The sequence below is a fragment of the Chiloscyllium plagiosum genome, unplaced genomic scaffold (genome assembly GCF_037043375.1).
Source record: "Chiloscyllium plagiosum isolate Xiang-an unplaced genomic scaffold, Cpla_swu_hap1 HiC_scaffold_14, whole genome shotgun sequence".
Taxonomy (NCBI): domain Eukaryota; kingdom Metazoa; phylum Chordata; class Chondrichthyes; order Orectolobiformes; family Hemiscylliidae; genus Chiloscyllium; species Chiloscyllium plagiosum.
Window position 1 is genome coordinate 120893186 of NW_028270152.1, and position 27854 is coordinate 120921039.

The window sequence follows — 27854 nt, forward strand, 5'->3', positions numbered from 1 at the left end:
GTAAAATAGTGTTCACATTTTCACCTTGTATTATTTGCCAATTACTTGAAAGTAGTTACTAAAAATTGTGATAGTGTTAACAATTCCTCTCTCTCTCTCTCTCTCTCTCTCTCTCTCTCTCTGCAAATTCAAGACCTTGGACCCAAATCTGCACCAGGTCGAAATCACTGTTTCACCTTCTCAGCTCCAAGGATAATTATCTGTGTTTCAGCTAGCTCTCCGCAAAAGAGAGGATTGCATCTTAATTTATTAACATCAAAGAAACAGACCTTCGGTCCAATTCATCCATGCCAACGAGGAATCCTAAACTAATGCATTCCCATTTACCATCTATTGGCCTGTATCCATCAAAACCCTTCCTATTCATGTACCCAATTGGAAGCCTTTTAAATGTTGTGATTTAATCAGCATCCACTACTTCATCTAGTAGCCCCTCCCATACACACACCACACTCAGCTTGAAAACGTTGCCATTTAGATCCCTTTTAAATGTTTGCGCTCTCAACTTAATCCCAGGTGGTCTAGTTTTGGACCCATATAACCTGAGGAAATAGTACCCCGGCTGCTCACCATATTCACACCCCTCATGATTTTATAAATCTCCATGAAGTCACCTCTCAGTCTTTGACTCATCAGAGAAAATAGCCCCAGCCTATTCAGCCTCTCCCTGTAGCCCAAATCCTCCAATCCTGGCAACGTTTTTGTAAATCTTGTCCAAACCTCTTCAAGTTTCACAACATCCTTCCCAGAACAGGGAAATTGAAACTGAAAACAGAATTCCAGAAGTTGCTTAATCAACATCCTGTCCAGCCACAATATGACATCCCAGCTTCTGTATTCAATGCATTGACCAATAACGGAGTGTGTTAATGGAGTCCCATTTGCCAGCGGTTCACCCTTCTCCCTCTAAAACCTTCCTCTTCATGTACCCAATCAAATGCCTTTTAAATACTGCAATTGTACTAAACTCCACCCCTTCCTCTGGCAGTTCATTCCATACTTGCAATGTCCTCAATATGAACAAGATGCCACTTAGATTCCTTTTAAATCTTTTCCCTCTCACCTTAAGCCTGTACCCTCGAGTTCTGGACCCTCCGAACCTGGGAAAAAGTCCCCGACTGCCCACCTTATTCATGCCCTTCATGATTTTATAAGATCACCTCTCAGTCTCCAACTCTCCAGGGAAATTAGTCCCAGCCTGTTTAGCCTTTCCCAATAGCTCAAGCCGTCCAATCCTGACAAACGTTTTCTGAACCCTTTCAGGTTTCTCAACATTATTCCATGAACAGGGAGATTGGACCTGAAAACAGAATTCCAGAAGAGCTGTAATCAGTGCCCTGTCCAGCCCCAATATGACGTCACAGCAGCTGCATTCAATGCATTGACCAATAACGGGGAGCGTACCAAACGCTGCAAACACATCCCGCCTCCCTGTAACTCTACTATCAAGGAACTATGAATCTACATTCCAAGGTCCATTTGTTCAGCAATGTTCCCCAGGACTTTACCATTAAGTGTATAAGTCCTGCGCTGATTTGCTTTCCAAAATACAACAGCTATCATTTATCAAAATTGAATTCCGTCTGCCATTCCTTGCTCCAATGGCCCATCTGATCAAGATCCTGTTGTATTCTGAACCAACCTTCTTCACTGTCATCTACACCTTCACTTTTGGTGTCTTCTGTGAACCTACTGACCATACCTCATATATGCACATCAAAGTCATTTATTTAAGGGCCCAATACCCATCCTTGCAGCACACTGCTGCTCACAGGCCTCCAGTCCGCAAAGCAACCCTCCAACAGCATCCTCTGTCTCCTTTCTTCAAGGTAGTTTTGTATTGGCTTGCTCTCCCTGCATTCCATGTTATCTAACCCTGCTAACCAGTCTGCTTTGTGGAACCTTGTTGAATGTCCATATAAACTACATTCACCGCCTGGCTTCATCAATTTTCTTTGTCCCTTCAAAACACTCACTCAAGTTAGTGAAACACGATTGTGCATGTACAAAGCCACACTGACTCTCCCTGATCATTCCTTTCCTTTCCAAATAGATGGATATCCTGTCCCTCAGAATCCCTTCCAGCAACTTACCTGCCACTGACTTCAGGCTCACTGTTTTCTTGTTCCAGGGCCTCTCCTTACCACCTTTTTAAAATAATGGCACCTCACCTGTCGCTATCAAATATACAAATATCTCAGGAGAGGCCCAACAATAACTTCCCTAGATTTCCAGAAAGTTCCAGGATACACATGATCAGGTTCCAGGGCTTTATCCACCTTGATGCGATTTAAGACATCTAGTACCACCTCCTCTGTAACATGGACACTTTTCAAGTTATCACTGTTTATTTCTCCAAACTCTCGAGCTTCCATATACTTCTCCAGTAAAAATGACGTGAAATATTTGCATCTCTTTCGCACCCCCTGTGGTTCCATAGACAGCATTGTTGACCTTTAAGGGGTCCTAGTCTCTGGGCCAGTTAATCTTTTGTCTGTGATATATTTGTTTAATCTCTTTGGATTCTATTCCAGGACATCCCAGAAAGGCCGACTTCAAGGACCGTAATTTTCCTCTGAATTGATCAACAATGCCCTCCAACACATACCCTCCACTTCCCGCACCTCCACCTTTACCCCACCCCTCCAGCCACAATAAAGAATATAACCCTGCGGTCATCACCTTCCACCCCACTAATCTCCAGATACAGTGCATTAACCTCTGTTATTTCTGCTACCTAAAGTCAGACCCCGCCACCAGAGACATATTTCCCTCCCCAACCCTATCTGTCTTTCAGAGACCATTACCTCTGCACCTCCCATGTTCGGTCCACACCCTCCCACCAAGCCATGCTCCACACCCTTGACCCTCCCTTGCCGCCACGGGAAATGTAAAACGTGTGGCCACACGTCCCTCTGACCTCTGTCCAAGACCACAAAAGGATCTTTTCACATCAGGCAGAGATTTGCCTGCACATCTCAAAACCTCATATACTGCATCTGGACACTATGGGAAATTTAACATGGTTTATCCAACTAACCTACACATCTTTGGACTGTGGGAGGAAACTGGAGCACCCGAAGGAAACCCTCACAATCACTGGGGAGAATGTGCCAGCTTGAACACAGGGAGTCGCCTGAGGCTGGAATCAAACCCAGGTCCCTGGTGCTGAGGAAGCAGCGCTAACCTCTGAGCCACAATACTGTGGGATCTTTGGTGCTGATGCGCTGCCCCACTGATACCTCTGTCACTCACCCTTCCTCATTTCCTAAGAGGCAGCGATGACAGAGTGAAATTATCACTAGACAGTTAATCCAGAGACCCAGATAACGTTCTGGGGACCCGGGTTTGAATCCCATCACAGCAGATTTTGGAACGTGAATTCAATAAATATCTGGAAAAAATAATCTAGTGACGACAAGGAATCCATTGTCAATTGTTGGAAAAACCAATGTGGTTCACTCACGACCTTTAGGGAAGAAAAATGCCATCTTTACCTTGTCTGGTCTGCATGGGACTCCAGACCTATAGCAACGTGGTTGACTCTTAACTGCCCACTGGGTAAACGCAGCAATAAATGCTGGCCGAGCCAGTGACAGCCTCATCCTGTGAATGACTAAAGAAAACAGGTCAGGTTTTGTTCCTTCTCTAGTAGGTACATCCTACAACCTGAATCTGAAATGTTCTCGTACACACTGAAAAAATACCTTTCCATCCAAGCCCTTAATACTGCAGCACTCCGAGGCCATGTTGGTGAAGTTAAAACCCATCATTGCATCCATATTATTCTTACAGATAACTGAGGTTTCCTGGTAAAATTGTGTCTCAATTCCCTGCTGACTATTGGGAGAGAGTCTATAATACAATCCCAGTAAGATCGTCATCCCTTTCTTATTTCTCAGTAACAACCAAATAACTTGCCTGGAGGTACTCCCAGGAATATCCTCCCGAAGCCCAGCTGTAATGTTATCCCTAATCAAAAACATCTCTCTCCCTGCTCTGTTGGCCCCTTTCTATCCTTGCTATAGCATCTATACCCTGTACCATTAAGTTGCTAGTCTTATCCATCCCTGAGTGATGCCGCTGTAATTTCTATAATATTCCAGTCACATGTTCAAAACCATATCCTGAAACTACCTGCCTGACCTGTAAGGCCTCTTGCACTGAAACAAATGCAGTACAACTGGTCTGTCGCACCTCATTCTGTGACTTGCTCTTGCCTGCCTTGACAGTCTGACTGGTGAACAGTACCAGCCTCAGACTCACCTCTTTTCTCACTATCTCTTGAGGATTACCCCGACTCCCTCACAGGATTAATGCCTCCAGAGTGGCACTAGCAAATCTCCCTGCTCATCAGGACCCCATGCTTTCCCCTTCCTGTGCCATTGGTACCAACGTACAATGACCTCCCACTGGCTATTCTCCCCGTTGAGAATATTCTGCTCCCTCTGTGAGACATCCTTGACACTGGCACCAGGGAGGCACCACCCCATTCTGATATCTCACTGTCAGCTGCATAAACAGCAGTCCCCTATCACCATCGATCGTGTGGAACTGGATATACCTCATATTATGTTAGAAGCCAGTCTCAGCACCAGTAACTTGACTGTCAATGCTACATTCCCCTGAAAGTCTATGACCACCTACATTTTCCAAAACAGTATACTTATCTGAGATGGGGAAAGCCACAGGAGACTCCTGCAGTACCTGCCTATCCATCCTAGCTTTCCTGGCGGTAACCCATCTATCTACTGTATCTGCAGTATCCTGCATTCCTGACACTGCCACCTATAACACCCCCCGGCTCCTGTCAATTCCTCACTGCCTTTAATCACTCCTCCACCAATCCATGCGATCCAACAGGATTTGCAATTACACTTCCAGCAGATAATCAGGATCATTGAAACTCTCCCTAATCTCCACATCCGACAGGAACAGCACACCACTCTACAACAGGCCATCTCTCCGCCTTAACAATCTACAGACCAAAACAAAGACACAGTCTTACTGCTCGAAAAATACTGCCCGAGAATAACATAATACTTACGTTTTATATCTTAAACATTTAATCAAGAGACCCTAAGACATTAAAAAGAAATCCTCACCTGACTCACGATTGTAGATTTAATAAATTAAAACCGACTAAGATTGATATTTGAAGAGACTGAAACTCACTGAGCTGATCCCCAGCTCTGAGTACTTCCAAGGGCGAGGTCTCTCTGAGGCCAGCTGTGAAATGTCTCTGTTTCTCTTCTCTGCCCACTCCATTTCCAGAGAGGTTTTTAACTTCACAGCAAGTCAGCTTAGAGAGGTCACTGCTTGGTTTTATTCACTGGGGGTTGCCTTTGCTGCCCAGACCAGTATTTATTGGCCACCTTTACTTGTCTTGGAGAAAGTGGTGGTTAACCGCCTCCCTGAAATGCTGCAGTCCATGTACACCACAGTGATGTTTGGACAACAATCCCCCTCTGGCCCCACATCCCTCCCTGTCTCTGTAATCCCCCTCCGGCTTCAGAAATTACATGTCCGTGGCATAAGATTTTTATTTAGATTTATTTTTGTTTAATAAACTGCCCCAAAAAAGTGAAATATTTCACCCCCAAACAAATTTCTGTTGATTGACCTTTTGGAGAGGCTGACACATGGACGTTGCAGTATTTTATCTCAAATTATACACGTAGAATGATGGAACTTTCTTTTAAACATTGCTAAAAAGGGAGGCAATGGCTTAATGGTATTCCTGCCAGGTGAGTGACATGTGCAATGTTCCGAGGATTAGGGATAGAATCCCAACATGGCTGATGGTGGCATCGGAATTGAATACAATCTAGAATGAAAAGGCGAATGATGACCATGAAACTATTGTCGATTGTTAAAAACCCATCTGGTTCACTAATGTCCTGTAGGGAAGGAAATGGTCATCCTCACCTGATCTGGCCAACATGTGACTCCAGACCCACAGCAATGTGGTTAACTCAACTGCCCTCAGGAAAAATACTTTACAAACTGTTAACAAATATTCCGCAGGTATCACTTAAAAACTGGCTGTTCACATTGGGACCATGTGAATATCTGAACAGCCTGAACTAAAACTGAGTTTCAGCTTCACCTTCTCCCTGTCTCACATCAGTCTGTTTACACCCAACTCCAGAACACTCTCATTGAGCCAAGCAGTCCTCACAGTTGCAGCCCTGTCATCTTCATTGTCTGCTCATACCTACATTGCCCTCAACTCCTGTACTGTTCCAATGCATCTCAATGGGAGCTCAGGAACAGCACCTCATCTTTCAATTCAGCCCTTTGTAACCCCAGAGTCAACATGGACGTCAGCAGTTTCTGAATGAACAGACAGTTTTTCAGAAGCTGGAACATTCCACCTGAAAAGGTACTGGAATTTGAGTCCAAAAGGATTTTTAATGGGAAGTTTGCAGGTAATTGAAAACATGAAGTTTACAGGTTAGCATCATGAAGTGGGTGGTTGGGTCTAAATCTGAGAGTTCTTACAAAAAGACGAGGTGTAATTTGGATAAATCTGTGCTCCCTCTCAGGCCAATATCTCCTTCCTCAGCTGCAGGGCCCAGAACAGAGCACACACCCAAAGGGTGATCCAACCACGAATTTGTACATCTTTCTGCTGAACAAAAATATTGGAGATATCTTCCCACAAACAGAACAGACAAACCTTTCTCCTTCCACAGTTAAATGCTAATGATATTCAGATCCTGATGACTCCATTGACTGTAAAAACTTGCTTTTGAGATCCCAGCCTCAGTTATTCTGATTTAATATCCTGTGAAATGAATTCACAAAACAAAACTCACAGTCAGTACAGGAAGAATTAAAGACATACTTTTTTCTTGGTATGTGCTTGATGTGTAAATGTCTCTCTTCAAGTTGCACGCCTCCCCCCACCCATCATAGGAAGGGGACATGCACATGCGCTTCACTGTACCTTACCCCCAATAAAAATGGCGGCCATATCCCAGAACCTTTCACCGCCTGAGGGCCGCAGCCATTTTCCCATCTGCTGCAAACGCAGGATTAAGAGTTTCTAATTCAGACTTACGAACCACACACAGTGTAATTAAAACTCCCCAGTCTAAAGTGACTCATTATCTCCCTGTCTCTGAGGCCACTCTCCCCTTCCCTGTTTGCGTCTCCCACATTCACCAACGGCCGAGTCACGTGGCACTGCATCGGCTGAGTTACTGGTGACGTGTCATCCCACTGGCCACGCCCCTCATTCACTCCCATTGTTTGGATGACCAGCTGGTTCCACTTGGTCCACCAGTCCCACCACCTTTTCCTATTGGTCCGAAGCTGCCATCAATCAGCTGGACCCCATTGTGAGGTCAGTGGTGGTATCCTCCCCCCTGCCTGAATCACACCCAGAAGGTGTATGCATGGTGTCAATCAGGAACAACAAGCAGAAGGTGCTGGGGATGCTCAGCAGGTATGGCAGCATCTGGGAACAGAAATATGTCCAGTGGCCCTTCCTCGGATCCGATGGGAGCTGGGAAAATTAGAATCTTGACAGCATGGAAACAGGTATTCGGCCCAAAATGTCCACAGCGTCCCTCCGAAGGGTATTCCACCCAGACCCATTCCCCTACCCTACTACTGTATATTTCTCCTAACTAATGCACCTAACCTACACATCCCTGAATATTATGGGAAATTAAGCTTGGCCAATTCAACTAACCTGCAGATCTTTGTATTGCAGGAGATAGGTGTTAAAGTGTAAATAACAGGGAGGGACAGAATCCAAAGAGAGACTGGAACATTTGGAAAGAAAAATGAGTGGATTACGATCTGGCTGGGAGGGTGCATAGTTGTTAATGGAGGGGACAGGAACCTGTGTCTGGCAGCATCTCAGTGGAGGTGGCCGAAATGACAACTGATGATCTATGTTCTGCTGCAAAAACAGACACCGAGCTTCCAGCTGCTTGCCACTTTAAACACACGAGCCTGTTCCCTGGCCAACATCTCTATCTCATGCTTACTGCTGTGTCCCAGTGAAGCCAGAACATACCAAATGGCCCCATATTTCGAGGACTGCAATTTCCCCTCCCATGTGGTCAATACCATCCAATGTATGTCCTCCACTTTCTGCACCTCTGCCTTTGAAACCCACATCTCCAACTGCAACAAGGAGAGAACCCCTCCTCCACCAAGTCCTTACCTTCCACCCAGATACAACACATCATCTTCTATCATTTGCACCAGCTACAATCAGACTGCACCACCAGATTCTTCAGGGGTTTGACCGAATAAATACTGATGTGTCTGAGGGTAAATACTGAGGGGGGGGGGGGAAGAGTCTGAAACCAGATTCTGAGCCAGTCACAGAATCAAGGGTTCTGCTTTGGGTTCGTCAAGTTTAAGGCAACACAGACACTGGTAAGGGGTTTCAGTAGCAATGGAGCCGAGATGAGGAGGACATAAACAACGGTTTAAAGATTGGAATTCCTGGTGTTTGGGATTGTGTAGATGTCTAATCAGAAGGTCAGCTTCGCGTCAGAAAAAACAGCAGTATTGTGATGAGTTGAGTTCAGCTGCATAGTTCCCAGTGAGAGGGAGAGGCTCAGCAGTAAGGGAAAGGAACTTGTTAGGCAACGGGTTTAACCATTACAATGTTTTATTGGAGGAAACTGCACCTAATCGAGTAGTGGGAATGTGGTAAGCAGTTTGATAACTGAGTAACAGTGGAGTAATGGAGTGGGCTGATGGGGAGGGAGAGCTGGGCAGTGTCAGTGTACATGTGAAACCCAACATGGTACTTTTGCACAATGTCACCTCCTGGCAGTATGTAGGTGAGATACAGGAGGGGCCAAGGATAGATCCATGAGGGACACCAAATGCAAGGAATTCAGAAAGGAAAGGGAAAGTGGAGATGGAGCAGCATTTTCCAACAACCGTGAAGTCAAATGTCAGTTTTTCACAGAATGGGTGAGAAGGACCATAACGAGAAAAGATAGAACAAGAAACAATATCTGTGAATCGGTGAGGGGGACTGATGAGGAGGAGGAGAAAAGAGAGTTGGAAAGTCTATGGTTTAGTAAGATTAGGGTAAAGGGTCAAGATGAGCTCTGATAAGGCTTGACATGACATGAGATTGGAGAAAGATGTAGGTTTGGACAAAAACCGGGAACACCACATGAAGCAGTTTGACTCTCTGGGCTAGTGGGAGGGAGGGAAGCAGCAGATCGGATTATCTCAGTCTTAGTGACAGAGAAACTCCATGTGCTCCAAACTCTTGTTGTTGGAGGGGAGAGTGGAGGAGACAGGAGGATGGACAGTGTTTACAAAGAAACAAAACCTGGGTAAGTGATATTTAAAGTGAGTGAACAAACCTAATGTATTTAAATTTTATCCAAAATATTAAAACAAACGACTGAAGTCCTGGTTCGAATCCCATCTTGGCAGATGGTGGAATCTGAATTCAAGAACAAATAACTGGAATTAGGAATCTCCTGAACTCCATGGAATCATTGTCAATGGCGAAAAACATCCTGCCAACCTGACAGTGACCCAGCAAGCTACTCACTGAAATAATCACTGCAAAGTTTCAACAAAGGAATGAAACTGGATGGACCACTCGGCATCTAACAAGGCACCAGAAAATACAACCACAGAATCAGCCCTCTCGATGGTGCAATGTCTTCCAGACGAACATCTGGATTTTGGTACCAAGATGTGCAGAGCTGTCTTACAGACCAATCAAGGAACAGCCTGACATAGTCATACTCATGAAATCAACCCTTACAGACAATGACCAGACACCACCATCACCATCCCAAGATATTGAAATTGTGGTGATGGAAAAGCGCAACAGGTCAGGCAGCATCCGAGGAGAAGGAGAATCGATGTTTCGAGCCTAAGCCGTTCATCAGCCTGACCTGCTGTGCTTTTCCAGCACCAGACTCTTGACTCTGATCTCCAGCATCTGCAGTCTTCACTTTCTCCTGAAATCTCTGGATATGTCCTGCCCCACCTGCAGGACAGACCAGGCAGAGGTTGTGGCACAGACAGGGAGGATTTGCCCTGGGAGTACTCAGCATTGACTCCGGACACCAGGAAATCTCATGGCTCCTGCTGATTACCACGCACCGTCCTCCCTTGGCTGATGGATCAGTTCTCCTTCATGTTGAACAACATTTGAAGGAAGCACTGAGGAAGTAAAATGGTGTCAAACGTACTCTGGGTACAGGATTTCAATGTTCACAATCGAGACTACCTCTGCAACAGAATTACTGACTGAACTGGTCAGGTCCTAAAGGACATAGCTGTTCATCTAAGTCTGCAGCAGGTGGTGAGGGAATCAACAATAGAGAAAAACATACTTGATCTCATTGTTATGAATTGACCAGCTGCAGATACATCTGTGCATGACAGTTTCAGTAAGAGTGACCATCACACATTCCTTTCTGAGTCATAAGTCTTGGCTTAAAGTTGAGAAAAACCTCCATTGTGTTGAGTGACACTATCACCGTTCTAATTGGGACAGACTTTGAAGAGATGTAGGATCTCAAACTGGGTATCTCTGAGGCACTGTGGGACAGCAACAGTAGCAGAACTGTACTCCAGCACAATCTGTAATCTCATGGGTTTGTAAGTCCTGCTCTCACCCACCACAATGGACAGTAAAGGAGGGCATGCCATGAGCAGCACCAGGAAGACCTAGAAATGAAGTGCCAACCTGGTGAAGCTACCAAACAGGACCATTTGCATTTCAAACAGCACCAGCAGCAAGCAACAGAGCAAAACGATCCCACAACCAATGGAACAAATCGGAGCTCTGCAGTTCTGCCACACCCAGTTGTGAACGGTGATGGACAATTAAACAACTCACTGGAGGAAACATCACAGAAATCCCCACCCTTACTGATGGAGTGGCCTCACACATCCATGCACCAGATAAGATGACAGCATTTGCAGCAATCTGAAGCCAGAAGTGGAAAGTGAGATGATCCATCTCGGCCTTCTCCAGTGGTTTCCAACATCACAGATGTGAGTTTTAAGCCAGTTCGATTCAGTTTGAATAACATCAAGAAATGCTTATGTCGTGCAAAGGCTACGGGCTCTGTCAATATTCTGGCAATAATACTGATGGCTTGTGCTCCAGAACTTGCCACCAACCGAGCCAAGTACCACTCCAGCACTGGCATCTACCGACAATGTAGAACATTGCCCAGGCATGTTCAACACAGGGCAATCCAACCCAGGCATTTCCCTCTATCAGTCCACACTCGATCAGCAGTAAAGTGATGGAAGATGTCATCAACAGGGCTATCAAGCAGCAGCTGCTCAGCAACAGCCAGCTGAGCGACACTCACTTTAGGCTCCACCATGGCAACTCAGCTCCAGATTGTGTTACCGCCCTGATTCACAACCTGACGACCAACTGAATTCCAGAGGTAAGGTGAGGGTGACAGCCCAGTCCCACTGCAAGATCACTATTTCTAGCTGATTCTACCCTTGTCTCAGCTCATATACTCTCATCCACCTTGTGTTATCTCCAGAATTCATTATCCAAACACACTCCTGCCAGCTTCCCACATTCAACCTCCCTGTAATCTCAAGAAAAACTAAATCTCTGCTGCCCAAGTACTCCCTTGTACCAAAACATGTTGATCCATCAAAAGGCTCCTATTAATAATCAACAACATAGAGCCACAGAGATATACAGCATGGAAACAGACCCTTCAATCTAACCCGTCCATGCCGACCAGATATTCCAACCCAATGTAGTCTCACCTGCCAGCATCTGGCCCACATTCCTCAATTTAAAATTCTCATTCTTGATTGAATTCCTGGTTGTAATAATCCCTAGCTCGCCGCATCACACATCCTTGAAGACCTCGACAACCCATTGTGTTCGAAACACCCAATGATCTGTTCATTCATGATTTCACCTGTGTGGCTGCTTTTACAGTTGCCAAAGCAACATTTTCTGACATTCGCAGCCAAAACCTCACAGGTCTGCTTTCCTCCTTTAAGACATTCCTCAAAGCCTGTTTATTTGGCAATGCTTTTGGTCACCTGACCTAACATCATCAGTCTCTGACCTTATGCCTAAAGTTCCCAATAATATTTTTGTGAAATTATAAGCAGGATAATAAAACTACAAACTGTTCTTGATTTGGACATTACCTTCAAATCATCACTGTTGCTGTCATGAATAACCTATAATGTCACTTACCCAACCACACTGTGAGAGCACCTTCACCACACAAACTGCAGCTGTACAAGAAAGTCAAACATCACCCTCTCCACAAGCAACAGGGGCTTTGGCATTAATCACTGGTATCTGTGGAAGGAGAAACACAGTTGATGTTTCAGGGAGTGCAAAATGGATTACAGGGAATGTAAATGGTGCAGAATTTGATAGTTAGAAATGGAAGGAAAATGCACTTGCTTATTGGAAAAAAGAATTCTTGACTGTCAAAGATTTTCCAGAAAAAAATTAATAAGCAGCACATGGTCAGGGGCTGGGCGGCAGTGAAAAACTAACTTACAAAAATGTCTGTAAAAGTACTAGTAAAATACTACACAGACCAAATATACACCCATTGTTTGAGACTGAGGAAGCTAGATATTGACAAAGTGGTCATGAGGGAGCCCAGAGATGAAGCAGAACAGTGTAAGCTGTTATGATCCCGCATAGAGATGTATAGCACCGACACAGACCCTTCGGTCTACCTCATCCATGGAAACCAGATATCCAAACCTAATCTATTCCCATTTGCCAGCACTTGGCCCATATCACTGTAAATGTTTCCTAATCATATGTGTCTATTTAGATGCCTTTAACATGTTTTAATTGTACTAGCCTCCACTAATTCCTCTGGCAGCTCTTTCCACCCACTGCATGAAAGAGTTGTCCTTTAGGCCCCTTTGAAACTTTATCCGTTCACCCTAAAGCAATTCCCTCCACATCTGGACACCACCATTCCAGGGAAAACACCTTGTTCATTTACCCTCTTCATGCCCCTCATGATTGTATAAACCTCCATAACATCACCACTCAGCCTATGGCACTCCAGGGAAAACAGCCCCAGCCTTTTATGCCTCACCCTACAGCTCTAATCCTCCAACCCTAACAACATCTTTGTAAGTCTTTTTTGACACCTTTCAAGTTTCACAGCACCCTTCTGATAGGAGGCAGGCCAGAACTGCACACAATATTCCAAAACTGGCCTAACGAATGTCCAGTACAGCAACATGACCTCCCACATCCTATACTCAATGCTCTAACCAATAATGGAAAATATACTGAACACCTTCTTCATCATCCTATCTACCTGCAACTTGACATGCAAGGACTATGAATCTGCAATCCAAGGTCTCTTTGTTCCGCAAACATCTCCAGGGCCTTGCCATTCAGTGTATAAGTCCTGCCCTGATTTGCTTTTTCAAAACGCAGCACCTCACATTTATCTAAATTAAACCCCATCTGATCAATACCTCATTGTAATCTGAGGTAACCTTCTTCATTGTCCACAATACCTCCAATTTTGTATGACCTGCAAACTCATTTACGATACCAAATCATTTAAATGAATGACGAAACAAATCCAGAAATAAACATCCATTTCTCTGAGACTGAATGTGCTCCGTGTAGATCCTGCCAAATGACTCTGTACCAGAGAAAGACTGCACATGCGCCTGGCTGCACCTTGCCCCCTACAAAGCTGGCGGCTCCACACGTGTCCAGTGAATTCTTGCCCCGAATAAAGATGACGGCGCGCACTCATGCCTGCAACCACACTGAGGCAATTCCCCGTTTACTGAAAACACGAGACTGAAACGTTCAACTTTGTGTTTTCTGATGTGCACATTTTGTTTGTAAAACCTCTCCGCTCATACAGAATCGCTCTCACCTCCTGCGGTTCCACAGACAGCCTTGATGATTTTTGCGGGTACCTATTCTCTGCCTGGTTACTCGTTTGTCCTTAGTGTATTTGTACAATCACTTTGGATTCTCCTTAAACCCATTTCCGAAAGCTATCTCATGTCCCCTTTTCACCCTCATGGTTTACCTCCTACTGCCCCTACACACCTCTAGGGATTCACACAAACACAGCTCTCTGTACCTGCCATATCCCTCCTTCATTTTCTTGACCAGGCAGCATTCTTTACACCTACCAGCCTTGCCTTAACAGGAACATACTGTCTATGTACTCTCATTGTCACAGGCCTATGGAGGCAATGGCAGATGAGGACAGAGAAGCAATCATTCTCAGTAAAGAGGTAATGCTGGGAAAGATAACAGCCTAAAGGTAGATGGGTCGCCTGGCCCTGATGGAATGAAAGAGATGGTGGGGAGGGAAGGGGGGGGGGGGTCAATAACAAATAGATCTTGTGATAATTCACGAAAATTTGTTGGATTCTGGGATGGTTTTGACAGAATGGAAGCTCAAATGTGGTGCCACTATTTTACAAAATGTTAGCTTAACTTCTGTTGTGGAGAAAATGCTTGAACCTCAAGGAAGTAGTGGTGAGATATCTGGGTAGAAACTGTCTCATTGAGCAGACACCGCATGGATTCATGAAAGGCAGGGCATGTTTAATGCATTTACTGGAATTATTTGAGGATACGACGAGTGCGTTGGACAAGGGGGACGCGGTGGATGTGGTGTACTTGGATTTCCAGAAGGCATTCGATAAGTTGCCACATAAAAGGCTGCTGTATAAGGTAAAGATGCACAGCATTGTGGGTAATGTATTATCATTGATACTGGATCGGTTAACCAACAAAAAGTAAAGAACGGGGATAAATGTGAGTTTGGATTTGTGTTGGCACTACAACTGTTTACAACTTACACAAATGTTTTGGAGTTGAGGACCAAGTGTACGGTGTCAGAGTTCACATTTGATACAAAGATGAGGTAGAACAATGTTTGCAGAGGCCACTGTCGGTCTGCACAGGGATACAGATCAGTTATGTGTGTGGGTAAGGATCTGGCAGATGGAGTTCAATGTTGGGATGTGAGGCCATCCATTTTGGTCGGACTAACAGCAAACTGGATGATGAAATGGTGAAAATGTGCACCATGCTGCTGTACAGAGGGAGCTGGGTGTCTTTGTGCATGAATCACAGGAAGTTGGTTTGCAGGTGCAGCAGGTAATTAAGGCAGTGAAGGGAATATTGTCCTCCATTGCTAGAGGGATGGTTATGCTGCAGCTGTACAGGGTGCTGGGGAGGCCACACCTGGAGTCCTGTGTACAGGTTTGGTCTCCTTACTTCAAGAAGGATGTATTGGCATTGGAGGGAGTACAGAGGAGATTCACTAGTTTGAGTTGGGAGTTGAGAGGATTGGGATATGTGGAGAGATTGAGAAAACTGGTTCTATAGTCATTGTAATTTAGAAGAATGGGAAGTTGGAGAGGAAAAAATAAAATTATGAAGGGAGTAGATTAGACAGAAGCAGGGAGGCTATTTCCACTGGGGGCGGGTCAAACTACAGAGCATTACCTCAAAATAAGGGGGAGCAGATTTAGGACTGAGTTCAGGAGACGCTTCTTCAGCTAAAGGGTTGTGAATCTGTGGAATTTCCTGCCGAGTGTACCATTTGACGTTATCAACTTGAATGCCTTTAAGGCAAAAGGTAGATTTGTGAACAGGAAAAGAATTAAGGGTTATGGTGAGAGATCAGGAAGTTGGAGCTGAGGCCATGAAAAGATCAGCCCTGATCTTATTGAATGGTAGAGCAGGCTTGAGGGGCCAGATGAAAGTTCTTGCCTTGTGCCATCAAAATTGGCCTTTGTCCAATTCAGAACCTTAACTTTTAGATCTGGTATATTATTTTCTGTAACTATTTTAAAACTTGTAGAATTATCAGAGACTCCCAACAGTGTGGAAGCAGGTCATTCAGCCCATCACATTGATACTGACCAGGAGAGCCTCCTAACCTCCCCCTATAACATTGCATTTCCCAGGGCCAGCCAACCTACACATCCCTGAACATTATGGGCAATTCAGCCTGGATAATCCACCCAACCTGCACATCCCTCAACACTGTGGGCAATTCAGCCTGGACAATCCACCCAACCTGCACATCTTTGGACTGTGGGAGAAAACCAGAGCACCCGGACGAAATTCATGCAGAAAACCCCAATAAGGTGATCATCCCTTTCTTATTTCCAAGTTCCACCTAAATAACTTCACTGGGCGAAATCCCAGGAATATCCTCCCTAAGCAAAAACATAATGCTATCCCGAATCAAAAATGCTACTCCCCCTCCTCTCTTGTCCCCCTTTCTATTCTTCTTATAGCATCTATACCCTGGAACATTAAGCTGCCAGGCCTATCCATCCCTGAGTGATTCCTCTGTAATTGCTATAATATCCCAGTGCCATGTTCAAAACCATACCCTGAGCTCCTCTGCCTTCCCTGTCAGGCTTCTTCTATTGAAGCAAATACAGTGCAACTGCTCAGTCCGACTTCATTCTGTGCCTTGCCCTTGCCTGCCTTGACTATTTGACTTCTGAACTGTACCAGCCTCAGACATATCTCTTTCCTCACTATCTTCTTGGGTTTACACCCACTCCCTCACTGGTTTAATGCCTCCCGAGTATCACCAGCAAGTCTCCCTGCCTAGACATTAGACACCTTCCAATTCAGGTACAATCCATCCTTCTTACGCAGGTCAACTCTACTCCAGAGGAGATCACAACGATCCAAAAAACGTGAATCCTTTTCCCCTGCACCAGCTCCTTAGCCATTCATTGAGCACCTCCTCCTCCTCTGTAATATGGACATTTTTCAAGATGTCACCATTTATTTCCCCACAATCTATATCTCCCATGTACTTCTTCACAGTAAACACTAATGCAAAATACTTGTTTCCTATCTTACCCATCGCCTGCAGCTCCACACAATGGCTGCCTTGCTGATCTTTGAGGGTCTCTATTTTCTCCCTAGTTAGCCTTTTGTTCCTCATGTATTTACAAAAGCCCTTCGGATTATCCTTAACCCTGTTCACCAAAGCTATCTCATGTCCCTTTTTTGCATCCTGATTTCCCTCTTAATTATACTCCTACTGCCTTTATACTCAAATCTTTTTTGGATTGGAATAAATGCAAAATATAACATCCTGACAAAACAAACGAGGGTAGGACTTACACTCAATAAAAGTACCGCCTTGAGTAGTGATATGGGAACAAAGAGACCAAGGGGTTCATGTCTTTGAAATGTGTGTTACATGTAGACAGGGTAGTTAAGAAGGTGCTTAGCACACTTACCTTCATTGTTAAGACCTTTGAGTACAGAAGTTGGGACGTTATGTTGAGAATGTACAGGACGTTGGGGAGGCCTCTTCTGGAATACTCTGTCCAGTTCCAGTTGCGCTGTTATAGGAAGGATATTATTAAATTGGAGCAGGTTCAGGAGAGATTTACCTGCATGTTGCCATGAATGGAGGGATTGTGTTCTAAGGAGAGGCTGGATAGGCTGGAAGTTTTTCACTGGCGTGCACAAGGTTGAGGGGTGACCTTATTAGAGGTTTATAAAATCAGAAAGAGTGTAGATAAGGTGAAAAGCCGGGGGAGAGGGGGATTCAAAACTCGGGTGCATTCATTTTGAGAAGAAATGAGAAAGGTTTCAGAAAAGACATTAGGATTTTTTAAAAAAACGTATACGTGTGAAATGAACTTCCAGAGGAAGTGGTAGCTGTGAATACAATTACAATATTTAAAAGACATTCAGATTAGTACATAATTAGGAAATATTTGGATGGATGTGGACTAAGCGGAGGCAAGTACAATTAGTTCAGTTTGGAATTATGGTTGGCATGGACTGGTTGCACCACAGGGCCTGTTTCCTTGCTGTATAACATTATGACTCTAATCCTCACTAACTCTAAATTCCTCCATCCTCAACTCTCCCGATCACTGCCACCTCCTCCAGCCTCACAACCCTTCCTTATTTATATAATTCCTCACCAGCCACAGAACGCTCCCTATCTCATGTCCTCCAGTTTCTCAAATCTCTGCGATATGTGCCTTTCTTTAGTTCCAGCCTTGAGGATGCCCTCATTCACTCCGATTGGTTGGAAGACAAACTGGTACAGCCTGGTCCTCCAGTACTGCCCTCTGCCCCCTATTGGCCTGCGCTGACATCAATCATCGGGGCCCATTGTGAGGTGAGTGGTGGGATCCTCCCTCTCTCTGCCCTGGGATGAGCTTCAACATTCACACTCAATGGGGAAGTATCACAGAGCACAGGGGCTGGGGCTATTCAGCCCATTTGGGATGTACCCTCTCCCTCTGGAGATGCTGTAAATCTGTCCCAATTCCCTTCCCATTTGCCAATGCCCCCCACATCTTCCCTTAAAAAGTAAAATTCCAAATCTGTTTATGAATAACTGCTGAGTCTGTGTCCAGTTATCATTCAGACTGTTCCAGATGCTCAGAACTTACTGAATAAAATAATGTCCACATATTCACATATTATTTGCCAATTACCTGAAAATAGTTACTAAAATTGTGACGTTGTTAACAATTCCCCTCTCTCTGAAAATTAAATATCCTAGAAACAAATTTGCATCTGGTCAAAATCACTGCTTAACCTTCTCAGCTCCAAGGACAATTATCTGTGCTTCTGCTAGCTCTCCACAAAAGAGGAACACATCTTATTTTCATTTATTAGTGTCATAGAGATGTACAGCACAGAAACAGACCTTTGGTCCAATTTGTCCATGCCAAATAGGAATCCTCAACAAATGGAGCCCCATTTGCCAGGTATTGGTCCGTATCATTGGAAACTCTTCCTATTCATGTACCTAATCGGATGCCTTTCAAATTTTGTAACTGTATCACCTTCCACTATTCATCTGGCAGCTCATTCCACACATACACCGCTTGAAAACTTTGCCCCTTAGATCCGTTTTTAATCTTTGCCCTCTCAACTTAAGCCCATGTGATCTTGTTTTGAACCCACCTAACTGGGGGGGGGGGGGGGGGGAAAGACCCTGGCTGTTCACCTTATCCATGCCCCTTATGATTTTATAAATCTCCATCAAGTCACCTCTCAGTCTTTGACTCTCCAGGGAAATTAACCCTGGCCTATTCAGCCTCTCCCTGTAGTCCAAATCCTCCAACCCTAGCAAAGTCTTTGTAAATCTTGTCTGAACTCTTTCAAGATTCACAACATCCTTTCCAGAACAGGGAATTTCGAACTTAAAACAGAATTCCTGAAATGGCTTAATCAATGTCCTGTCCAACCACAATTTGACGTCCCAGCTTCTGTAGTCAATGCATTGATCAATAAATATAAGCATACCAAACCCCACCTTCACTAGTCTGCCTACCTGCGACTCTACTTTCAAGGAACAATGAACCTGCACTCCATGGTCTCTATGTTCAGCAACATTCCCAAGGACTTTACCATTAAGTGTACAAATCCTGCTCTGAGTTGCCTTTCCAAATTCCAACAGCTTACATTTGTCTAAATTGAACCCAGTCTGCCATTCCTCGCTCCAATGGCCCATCTGGTCAAGATACTGTTGCATTCTGAACTAACCTTCTTCATTGTCCACTACACCTCCAATTTTGGTGTCTTCTGTAAACCCTCTGACCATATCTCATAGATTCACATCCAAGTCATTTATTTAAGGACCCAATATACATTCCTGCAGGACAATGCTGCTCACAGGCCTCCAGTCTGCAAAGCAACCCTCCATCACCACCCTCTGCCTCCTACCTTCAAGCCAGTTTTGTATCCAAATGGCTAGTTCTCCCAACATTTCATGTTACCTTACCTTGCAAACCAGTCTGCTTTGTGGAACATCGTTCAGTGTCCATATAGACAACGTCCATAGTCTACCTTCATCAGTCATCTTTGTCACATCTTCAAAAAAACTCAATGAAGTTAGAGAGAGAGAATTTCCCACACACAAAGCCATGTTAACTATCCCTAATCAATCCTCGTCTTTCCAAATACATGTAAATCCTATCCCTCAGAATCCCTTCCAACAACTTACCTACCACTGACATTAGGTTGACTGTTCTCTAGTTCCCTAGCCTTTCCTTACCACCTTTTTAAAATAATGGCACCCATCTTCCAGCACCTCACCTGTCACAAACAATGATATAAATACCTCAGGGAGGGGCACTGCCATCACCTTCCTAGCTTTCCAGAAATTTCTGGGATATACCTGATCAGGTCCCAGGGATTTATCCACCTTGCTACTGTTTAAGACATCCAGTACTTCCTCCTCTGTAATATAGACACTTTTCAAGTTATCACTATTTATTTCTCCAAACTCTCTAGAATAGAATAGCATAGTATTTCTCCCACCTCCTGTTGTTCCATAGATGGCCTTGTTGATCTTTAAGGGGTCCTATTCTCTGTCCGGTTATTATTTTATCCTTAATGTATTTGTAGAATCTCTTTGGATTCTCCTTAAACTATTTCCTAGAGATATGTCATGTCCCCTTTTTGCTCTCCTGATTACCCTCGAGTATATTCCTGTACAAACGTGATCCTGTACTCCCAATTTCTCCGCCTCTGCCATATCTGCTCCCAGGAGAAGCAGTTCCACTCCAGGACATCCCAGAAAGTTTTCCTCTTTCAAGGACCGCATTTCCCTCCCACTTGATCAACAATGCGCTCCAACGCATATCCTCCACTTCCTGTACCTCCGCCTCCCCCCCCCCCCCCCCCCCCACCACCCCCCACCCCTCCAACCACAATAAGAATATAATCCCCTGGTCCTCACTGCCACCCACTAATCTCCATTAATCTCTGCTATGTCCGCTAGTTACAGTCAGACCCCACCACCAGGGATATTTCTCCCTCCCCAGCCCTTTCTAACTTCCGCAGAGACCATGGGATCTTTGGTGCTGATGTGCTGCCCCCGGATACCTCAGTCACTCACCCTGCCAAATGGCCTAGTTAGATTATCACTAGATGGATAATCCGAACACCCAGATAACGTTGTGGGGCCCAGGGTTTGGATCCCGTCACGGGATTCAATAAAAAATTGGAATTAAGAATCTGTTAAAGACCATGAATCCATTGTTGATTATTGCAAAAAAAAACCTCATCAGATTCGCTAAAATCCTTCAGGGAAGGAATCTGCCATCCTTACCTGGTCTGGCCGACATGAGACTCCAGACCCACAGCAATGTGGTTGACGCTTTACTGCCCTTTGGGCCCAGCCAGTGACACCCTCATCCTGTGAATGAATAACAAAGAAGATCAAGTCTTGTACACAACCATACTATTCTTACAGAGAAGTCATCTCTTAGTAAATTTGCTTTGCAACTCCCTGCTGACTATTGGGGAAGTGTGGTGATGGTGGTGGGGGGGGGGGGGGGGGGGTCAATAGTATCATCCCTTTCTTATTTCTCAGATCCACCTGTATAACCTGCCTGGATGTACTCCGAGGAATACCCTCTTGAAGCCCAGCTGTAATGTTATCCCTAATCAAAAATACCACTCCCCCTGCTCTGTTGCCCCCTATCTTTGCTATAGCATCTATACACAGGAACATTAAGCTGCTGGTCCTATCCATCATTAAGTCATACCTCTGTAATTGCGATAATATCCCAGTGCGATATTCAAAACCATACCCTGAGCTCCTCTGCCCGACCTATCAGGCCTCCTGTATTGAAATAAATGCAGTGTAGCTGCACATACTGTGCCTTGCTCTTGTCTGCCTTGACTGTTTGACGTCTGAACTGTGCCAGCGTCAGACTTAGCTCTTCCCTCACTCTCTCTCTGGGTTTACCCACATTCCTTCACTGGTTCAATGCCTCCTGAATAGCACTAGCAACTGTTCCCTTCCAGTGCAGGTACAATCCATCCTTCTGATGGAAGTCAATTCTACCCCACAAGAGATTCCAGTGATCCAACAATGTGAACTCTTCTCTTCCTATGTCATTGATACCAATAAACAACAGCCTCCCCTCAAAATGGTTATTCTCCCCCTTAAGAATATTCTGCTCCCTTTCTGAGACATCCTTGTACAAAGATTACACATTTGAATAATAAACCTTTCACTCATCAGGCCACCATAAAAGGATTACATGACACATTGAAGGTTTGGGGAGACCTTTTGAGAGAATGCGATGATTCAAAGGAGAATTTTTAAGCAGCAAATGGGAATGATCTGGAACACAATACTCGCACACACAATGCGAATACCCAGGTCCTGCTATACTGAGTAATTCAATCAGAGTTTAGCAGAATATTTACTGAGATTTCCACCTGTAATATCCTGTAATACAAGTTTCTAAAATCTGTCACTCTCAGTTCAAGTTCGAAACCCACACCATCCCCTCCTCGTGGCCCAGGATTACTGTACATATTACCCTTGAGGACAACAGCAGTCAACTCAGGGGGAAATCTGTGGGTTTCTGGGACATTCCAACTTGAGATCTCATGTGACTGAACACAGCAGTTCATTGACACATTGGAGAAAATGATCCAAGCGTCAGTGAGATATGGGGATCAAGAATGACTTTCTTTTCTTTCATTCCGTGCTGCCGCTCTGCCTCATCAATAAGACATGGGTGTGAAAGGCTAATGCCTAACGATGGGCAAGTTGTCTCCACCCTGACCAATGGGGAGAAAGATCCTCTCAATAACTCCAAAGCGTATCCCTATAAAGATAGCAACTCTGTCTGCTTCCCACTGCCCAGTGCTCCCAGTAAATGTTTGGAAGAATGGGAAGGGGCGGGGGGGGGGATATCTCCTAGAAAAGGTATAACTGTAAAGGTCTAAGTGGATTATGAAAAGAGAGAGATGCTCAGGAGAAGGGGGCAACAAGTTGCCAGACGGGGTGTAACTTGGGAAAATGGGATGTTGCTCATTTTGGAGGAGATAATAAAAGAACAAAGTATTATTTAAATGGTGGAAACTATAGAAAGCTGCACAACAAAGGGACCAGGGTTAATTGTTCAGGAAACACAGAAAGCTACCACACAGTTACAACAGGGAATCAGGAAGGGGAATCGAATGTTTTGTTTCAAAGGTTTTCAGTATGAGAGTTTGGAGTATATACCTGAGAGTAACGTGTGAAAGTGCTGGTGAGACCACCATATCTGCAGTAATGAGAGCAGTTTTGGTCCCTTTAGATAAGGAAATGTGTCACTTTATTGGAGGAATTTCAGGGAAGATTCAGTGAGGTGATCCCTGGTTTGGAGGGATTATCTTTTAAATAAAGGCTGAAAAGGTTGGGACACCACTCACTGGATTTTGGAGAAAGAGTGGTGATCTCATTGAGACAGATGGGATTCTTAAGGGGTTTGACAGGATAAATAGAGAGAGGCTGTGTCTGAGGGTAAATACTGAGAGGGATGTCTGAAACCAGATTCTGAGTCACGGAATCAAGGGTTCTGTTTTGGATTCAAGTTTAAGGCGACACAGATGCGGGTAAGGGGTTTCAGTAGCAATGGAGCTGGGGTGAGGTGGAGAAAAGAAATGTTTGAGATTGGAATTCCTGCTGTTGTGATTGTGTGGAAGTCTGATCAGAAGGTCACCTTGGGGTCAGATATAACAGCAATATTGTGAAGAGTGTCGTTCTGCCTCAGAGAGTTCCCAGTGGGAGGGAGGGGCTCAGCAAAAAGGTAAAGGTAAGGCAATGGGTTTAACCGTGACAATATTTCATTGGAGGAAACTGCAGCTAATCGAGTAGTGGGAATGTGGTAAGCAGTTTGATAACTGAAAAACAGGGGAGTAATGGAGAGGGATGATGGGGAGGGAGATCTGGGTATTGTCAGTGTACATGTCAAACCTAACAGTGTTTTTCGATTATATCACCTCCTGGCACTATGTACGTGAGATACAAGAGAGACCAAGGATAGATCGTTGAGGGACACCAAATGCAAGGAATTCAGAAAGGAAAGGGAGAGTGGAGATGGAGCAGGATTTTCCAACAACGGTGAGGTCAAATATTAGTTTTTCACAGAATGGGAGAGAAGGACATAACCAAAAAAGACCAACAGACAGAACAAGGAACAATATCTATGAATTGGCGAGGGGGGTGATGAGGCGGCAGCGGAGGAAAGAGAGTTGGAAAGTGAGTTTACTGGGATTAGGGTAAAGGGTCAACGTGAGCTCTGATAAGGCTTTACAAGAGACTGGAGAAAGATGTAGGCTTAGGATAAAAACCAGGAACACCACGTGATGCAGTTTGGCTCAGTGGGCTAGTGGGAGGGAGGGAAGGAGCAGATCGGATTATCTCAGTCTTAGTGACAGAGAAACTCCATGTGCTCCTCACTCGTTGTTGGAGGGTGAGGGTGGAGGAGACAGGATGATGGACAGTGTTTTACAAAGAAACAAAACCAGGGTTAGTGATACTTAAAATGAGTGAACAAACCTGATGTATTTAGCTTTTATCCAGAATATTAAAACAAACGACTGAAGTCCTGGTTCGAATCCCGTCTTGGCAGATGGTGGAATCTGAATTCAAGAAAAAAAAATGTATTAGGAATCTCCTGATCTCCATGAAACCATTGTCAATGGCGAGACAAATCCTGCCAACCTGACAGCGGCCCAGCCAGCTACTCACTGTATTAATCACTGCAAAATCTCAACAAAGGAATGAAACTGGATGGACCAGTTTGCAACCAACAAGGCACCAGAAATTATAACCACAGAATCAGCCCTCTCAATGCTGCAACGTCCTCCTCACAAACATATGGCTTTTGGTGCCAAAATGTGGAGAGCTGTCTCACAGACCAATGAAGGAAGAGCCTGACATACTCATACTCACGGAATCATCCCTTACAAACAATGACCAGACACCACCATCACCATCCCTAGATATCGAGAGAGTGGTGCTGGAAAAGCACAACAGTCAGGCAGCATCCGAGGAGCAGGGGAATCGACGTTTCAAGCCCAAGCCCTTCATCAGCCTGACCTGCTGGCCTTTTCCTGCACCAGACTCTTGACTCTGATCTCCAGCATCTGCAGTCTTCACTTTCTCCGGAAATCTCTGGATATGTCCTGTCCCACCAGCAGGACAGACCAGGCAGAGGTGGTGGCACAGTAGCGTACAGACAGGGAGGATTTGCCCTAGGAGCACACAGCATTGTCTCCGGAGACCAGAACGTCTCATGGCTCCTGCTGATTATCACGTACCGTGCTCCCACAGCTGATGGATCAGTTCTCCTTCATGATGAACAACATTTGAAGGAAGCACTGAGGAAGTAAAATGGTGTCAAACGTACTCTGGGTACAGGATTTCAAATGTCCACAATCGAGACTAGCTCTGCAACAGAATTACTGACTGAGATGGTCAGGTCCGAAAGGATATAGCTGCTCAACTGAGTCTGCAGCGGGTGGTGAGGGAACCAACAAGAGTGTAAAACATACTTGATCTCATTGTTATGAATTGAACAGCGGAGATACATCTGTCCATGACAGTATCCGTACGAGTGACCATCACACATTCCTTTCGGAGACAAAGTCTTGCCTTAAAGTTGAGAAAAACCTCCATCGTGTTGAGTGGCACGATCACAGTTCAAAATGGGACAGACTTCGAAGAGATGTAGGATCTCAAACTGGGTATCTCTGAGGCACTGTGGGACATCAACAGCAGCAGAACTGTACTCCAGCACAATCTGAAATCTCATGGGTTTGTAAATCCTGCTCTCACCCATCACAATGGACAGGAAAGGAGGGCATGCCATGAGCAGCACCAGGCAGACCTAAAAATGAAGTGCCAACCTGGTGAAGCTATCAAACAGAACTACCTGCATATCAAACAGCATCAGCAGCAGTGATAGAGCTAAGTGATCCTACATCCAATGGAACAGATCTGAACTCTGCAGTTCCGCCACTCCCAGTTGTGAACGGTGATGGACAATTAAACAACTCACTGGAAGAAGCATCACAGGTATCCCCACCTTTACTGATGGAAGGGCCTCACACACCCATGCAGCAGACAAGATGACAGCATTTGCAGCAATCTTCAGCCGAAGTGCAAAGTGGGATGATCCATCTCAGCATTCTCCAGTGGTTTCTAACATCACAGAGGTGAGTTTTAAGCCAGTTCGATTCAGTTTGAATCACATCAAGAAATGGTTAAGTAGTGGAAAGGCTACTGGCCCTGCCAATATTCTGGCAATAATACTGATGGCTTGTGCTCCAGAACTTGCCACCCACCAAGCCAAGTACCGCTCCAGCACTGGCATCTACCGACAATGTGGAACATTGCCCAGTCATGTTCAACACAAACATACAGGGCAATCCAACCCAGGCAATTTCCATCCATCAGTCCACACTCGATCAGCAGGAAAGTGATGGAAGATGTCATCAACAGGGCTACCAAGCAGCAGCTGCTCAACAACAGCCAGCTGAGTGACACTCATTTTAGGCTCCACCAGGGCCACTCAGCACCCGATTGCGTTACCGCCCTGATTCACAACCTGGCAACCAGCTGAATCCCAGAGGTGAGGTGAGTGTGATAACTCAGTCCCACTCCAAGACCACTATTTCTAGCTGATTACACCCTTGTCTCAGCTCATACACTTTCATCCACTTTGTGTTATCTCCAGACTTCATTTTCCAAACACACTCAGGCCCAGCTTCCCACATTCAACCTCCGTGTAATCTCAAGATAGTCTAAATCTCTGCTTGTTGATTCATCAAAAGGCTTCTAATTATAATCAACAGCATACAGCCATAGAGATGTACAGCAAGGAAACAGGGCCTTCGGTCCAACCCGTCCATGCCGACCAGATACCCGAACCCAATCTAGTCTCACCTGCCAGCCCCTGGCCAATATCCCTCAATTTAAAATTCTCACACTTGATTTAATTCCTGGCTGTGATAATCCCTAGCTCCCTGCACCACACACACTTTGAGACCTCGACAACCCATTTTCTTCGAGACTTCCAACTATTTGTGAATTCATTACTTCACCTGTGTGGCTGTTTCTACAGTTGCTGAAGCACCATGGTCTGAAATTCGCAGCCAAAACCTCACAAGTCTGCTTTCCACCTTTAAGACATCCCTCAAAACCTGCTTTTTGGCAATTTGGTCATTTGACCTAATATCTCCATTTCTGGCCTTATGTCTAAAGTTCTCAATAGTATTTTTGTGAAATTATAAGCATGATAATAAAAATACAAACTGTTGTTGATTTGGACATTATTTTCAAACCATCACTGTGGCTGAATGAATAATCTCAATGCCACTTACCCAACCACATTGTCGGAGCACCTTCACCACACAAACTGCAGCTGTACAAGAAAGTCAAACATCACCCTCTCCACAAGCAACAGGGCTTTGGCATTAATCACTGGTATCTGTGGAAGGAGAAACACAGTTGATGTTTCAGGGAGTGCAAAATGGATTACAGGGAATGAAAATAGTGCAGCATTTGATAGTCAGAAATGGAAGGAAAATACACTTGCTTATTGGAAAAAAAGAATTCTTGACCGTCAAAAATATTCAAGAAAAAAGTAATCTGATAATAGAGCAGCACATGGTCAGGCAATGGGCCACAGTGAAAAACTCATTTACAAAGAGTCTATAAACGTAATAATACAGGACTAAACAGACCAGAAATACACCCATGGTTCGAGACTGAGGAAGCTACATATTGACAAAGTGGCCATGAGGGAGCCCAGAGGTGAATCAGAGCTGTATTGGCTGCTGTGATCACAATGACTCGATACTGAGAAAGGCTGCACATGCGCCTGGCTGCACCTTGCCCCCTACAAAGATGGCGGCTCCGCACGTGTCCCGAATAAAGATGGCGGCGCTCACTCAGGCGTGCAGCCGCGCTGAGGCAATTCCCCATTTACTGCAAACACGGGACTGGGACGTTCAAGTTTGTGTTTTCCGACGTGCACAATTTGTTTGTAAAAGCTCTCTGCTCATAGTAACACAGTTT

The 27854-nt window shown here is 44.8% G+C and overlaps 1 long non-coding RNA gene across 1 annotated transcript; it reads right to left on the reverse strand.

Annotated features, from left to right (window-relative positions):
- Positions 1 to 6697: 6697 nt before the first annotated feature.
- On the reverse strand, positions 6698 to 27265 carry LOC122547335 (uncharacterized). The gene is made up of 3 exons (XR_015759339.1): positions 27158 to 27265; positions 24330 to 24412; positions 6698 to 6790 (listed from the first exon to the last, which is right to left on the reverse strand). It is a non-coding gene; the product is annotated as an uncharacterized LOC122547335 (long non-coding RNA).
- Between the last annotated feature and the right edge of the window lie 589 nt (positions 27266 to 27854).